Source organism: Galeopterus variegatus, unplaced genomic scaffold (genome assembly GCF_000696425.1).
Source record: "Galeopterus variegatus unplaced genomic scaffold, G_variegatus-3.0.2 Scaffold8274, whole genome shotgun sequence".
NCBI classification, from domain to species: domain Eukaryota; kingdom Metazoa; phylum Chordata; class Mammalia; order Dermoptera; family Cynocephalidae; genus Galeopterus; species Galeopterus variegatus.
The window spans coordinates 24110-28512 of NW_007734385.1; the positions used below are offsets into that span (position 1 = coordinate 24110).

A 4403-nucleotide genomic window follows, 5' to 3' on the forward strand; every position below is an offset into this window, starting at 1 on the left:
TTTTAGCTCCCCAAAATAAGTGAGAACATGTGATATTTCTCTTTCTGTGCCTGACTTGTTTCACCTAATATAATTCTCTCTAGGTCCATCCATGTTGTTGCAAATGGCAGTATTTCATTCGTTTTTATAGCTGAGTAGTATTCCATTGTGTAGATATACCACATTTTCCATATCCACTCATCTGATGATGGACATTTGGGCTAGTTAGAATTACTGTATTCTTTTGGAGGTGTCATATTTTCTTGGGTTTTCATATTTCTAGTATCTCTATGTTGATGTCTGGTCATCTGGTAGAGCAGTTACTTCTATTACTCTGCAGCAGTGGGCTTTGAGGAGAGAAATGTCCTCTTCATTTTCTGGTCTCTGCTGGTGGCTCTCCTTGTGTCAATGCAATTGAGTGTCAAGTGGGATGCCTGCTGTGGTATTGAGCCCCTTTTGCAGCAGCCATGGCTGTGGTAGGCCACCCATGTAGCAGTGGTGTTTTTGGCATGCTGTCTTGCTTCCTGCCTAGGCCCTGGGATGTGCTATCTTTGTTACCTGTTTTCAGGCAGGGGGTGCTGCCCTCAGCTCCTGCCTAGGCCCCAAGTTGTGCTCTTTTTTCTTACCTGCTTCCAGGTAGAGGGGGCTGCCCTCAGCTCCTGCCTAGGCCCCAGGGTGTGCTCTCTTTCTTGCCTGCTTCTGGGTAGAGAGGGCTGCCCTTGGCTCCTCTGGTATGATGTTTAGGATAAGATCCACACATGCATAGCTTGAGGATGAATTGAGGAGTTCATGGACAATTTTGTGGAGTCACTTTCCTAAGCTTGTCCCTCTCTGCAATGTTCCTGGTACTTTCCACTTATGAGGGTTCCATTTTTTGGTCATCCCGCCAGAAAGCTGGGGCTTTATTTTGCTCTGCCATGTATTTCCTGCAACTGTATCTGTGTCAGGATCCCAATGGCTACATGACAGAGAGAGAAATAAAGCAATGTGGGTTCACTCTACCCTCTTGGGATCATTGCTCCCTTGATCAGAGAGGTAGGCCCTTCTCCCTGCAGAGATCTAAGTGACTTCAGGCCAGTAAGCCATCACTATGGCTTCCAGAAAGCCTTTTTCTTACTCCTGGAATGTGAACTAAAGAGCCTTTCCTGTAGATTTCTCTGTCAGTACTAAAACCAACTTCTGGATTTTAGGGTGCTTTGAGTCCAGGCTAGAGGATACCAGAGGGGAAAAAATTGTAATCTTACCACCACCTCGGTGATACTTTAAGTTCTGGTCTTGTTTTCCCAATTCATAATCTATTTACTTCTCAGTTTTCAAGTAGCTATTCCATGTATTCTGTACAGGTCTTATAGCTGCATTCAGTGGGGGAGACAATGTAGAATATGTTGACACGATCTTTCCTGGAAACAGAACCACAGGCTATAGAAGTGCAATGATCTATGTACCTTCACCCTGGTCCTGCCTTCTCTGAACCATCTCATTTAGGCATGCTATGTGGACAATAATATCCTGTGCAAATAATAATGTGTCTTTTCCTTTCCCTTATTTATACTTCATTTATTTTTCTTGCTATTTCATTAGTTGGAACTTTCACAACAATATTGACTAATAATGACAGTGACCATTATTGCCTTGTTTTAGTCTCTGATACATCCTGTCTGGCAGTACATCTTTCATGATCCTGGAGGCAGAGTGCTGTAAACAGATACAGACTTCATAGACAGATGAGCACACAGTGAAACACCAAGCATTTATTGTTACTCAGCACCATGAAGAGAGACACCAACTTCAGCAACAAATAAAACCAAGTAAATTGAGACATGAGAGCAAACAGAGTAAGACTTAAAATAATGTCCTCAAATTGTTGAGGGAGGATATCACTTTTATAAACCAAGAATAGGCTGTTATGAAAAAGACAATTGTAAAAAAAAATCTAAAACTCAGTCAATGAACTTTATAGCAGAATAGGCATAGCTGAGGAGTTCACTGTTGAGCTGAAAGATAAGGCCAAAGAATTTTCCTAGAATATGGTATAAAATGACAGAGAGATGGAAAAATGTACAAGAATTAAAAGATAGAATGATAGATTCTAAGTTCTCATAACCATTTAATACAAATTCCAGGAGAGAATAGAGAACTTGAGTGGAGAAACTATTCAAAGAAATAGCAAAAGAAAAATTTTCTCAGCTGATTACATGAAAAGAATGGAAAGACTTCGAATAAATGACCTAATGCTATACCTCAAAGAATTAGAAAAACGGGAACAATGCAATCCTAAGAGTAGTAGACAGAAAGAAATAATTAAGATCAGAGCAGAACTAAATGAAATAGAGACCTGAGAAATTAGCTAGGCTAACAATGCCACCGCCAACAAAACAACAACAACAACAACAACAACAACAACAACAACAACAACAACAACAAAAAAAAAGAAGAGAGAAGACCCAAATAACAAAAATCAGAGATGAAAAAGGAGACATTACAACCAATACCACAAAAATATAAAGACTCATTAGAGACTATAACTACCCAGACTGAAGCAGGAAAAAATAGAAAACCTGAACAGACCAATAACAAGCAACAAGATTGAAGCAGTAATCAGCAGTCTTCCAATAAAGAAAAGCCCAGGACCAGATGGCTTTACTGCTTAATTCTATCAAGCTTTCAAAGAGGAACTAATAACAATTCTGTTCAAACTATTCCAAAAAATTGAAACAGAGGCCACTCTTCCAAACATTCTATGGCCAGCATCACCCTGATAGAAAAACCGAAGATACAACAATAAAAGAAAACTACAGACCAATATGTCTGATGAACATAGATGCAAAAACCTCAACAAATCAGAATACAGCAACACATCAAGAAAATTATACACCATGATTAAATGGGATTCATCCCAGGGAAGCAAAGATGGCTCAACATATGCAAGTCAATAAATGTGATACACCAAATCAACAAAATCAAGGACAAAAACCATATGATTATCTTGACAGATGCAGAAAAAGCATTAAACAAAATTCAACATCCCTTCATGATAAAGGCTCTTAGCAAATTAGGTATAGAAGGAAAGTATCTCAACACAATAAAAGCCATATATGACTAACTGATGGCCAATATCATCCTGAATGGGGAAATTAAGAACAGAAGCAAGACAAGGTTGCCCACTCTCACCACTCCTATTTAATATAGTGTTAGAAGTACTAGCCAGAGCAATCAGGCAAGAGAAAGAAATAAAGGGCATCCAAATTGGAAAAGATGAAGTGAAACTGTCCTTGTTGGCAGATGACATGATCTTATATATAGAAAATCTAAAGACTCCACCAAAAAACCTCTTTTAGCTCATAAGCAATTTCAGTAATGTTGCAGGATACAAAATCAACATGCAAACATCAGTAGCATTTTTGTACTCCAATGAGGAACTAGCAGAAAAAGAAAGCAAGAAAGCAAGCCCATTTACAATAGTCACCAAAAAAAAAAAAAAAAAAAAAACAACAACAACCCAACCAACCAACCAAACAAAAAAAACACCAAACCAAAAAAACCTAGGAATCAATTTAACCAAAGAGGTGAAAGATCTCTACAATGAGAACTGCAAAACACTACTGGAAGAAGTTAAAGAAGACCCTGCACTCTCTTGTTCCCTCCACTCTCACCTCTACTCCCATTCTTGCTCTGCCATGCTCTGTTCTGAAGAGACCCCCACCATCTCCCCTAGTGAGCAGGCTCAGCCTGTGGAGGAGGACGGCATGAGTCTCTGCTTTGCCTGGCTCTCAGAGTACCCAGGTTTGTGCTGGCAGTGGGCTATGACCTGTACAGTGCCTATGATTATTCAAAACCACCTATGGAGAAAGCCCTTGTGAAAATGGGCATTCGGAGAGCTCTTCCTGGACTGGCTGGTTATCTCACTTGGTTAGAGCACTGCCTTGAAACAGATAGCTCTTCCTTCTGGGTGTTATGGAAGAGCAGCTCCACATTCTGGCTTGGCTACCAAACACTTCATAGATGTAGGAGCTGATGTCATTGATGAAGATTTTAGAGGAAATGTTGGTGTAGTGCTGTTTAACTTTGGCAAAGGAAAGTTTGAACTGAAAAAGGGTGATCAAATTGCACAGCTCGTTTGTGAATGGATTTTTTTTTTTATCCAGAAATAGAAGAAGTTCAAGTTTTAGATGACAGTGAAAGAGGTTCAGGAGGTTTTGGTTCCACTGGGAAGGATTAAAATTTATGCCAAGAATAGAAAATGTCCTCTTAAAAAAAGATAAATAAAGGGTTTTGGATTAAAGTGTTTTGGTGTTTTGCACTTTTGTAAACTTAGTAGCTTTAACTTCTAAAAATATTTTGTTTTCTTGTGATCAATGAAAGATGCTCTGTTGGGATCATGTAGAAACTTTCTTGTGCTTTTCTGCAATTGATGGTTGTATGTA

The 4403-nt window shown here is 39.3% G+C and overlaps 1 pseudogene; it reads left to right on the forward strand.

Moving 5' to 3' along the window:
* The first annotated feature begins 3656 nt into the window (after positions 1 to 3656).
* LOC103608303 lies at positions 3657 to 4198 on the forward strand (annotated as a pseudogene).
* Positions 4199 to 4403: the final 205 nt, after the last annotated feature.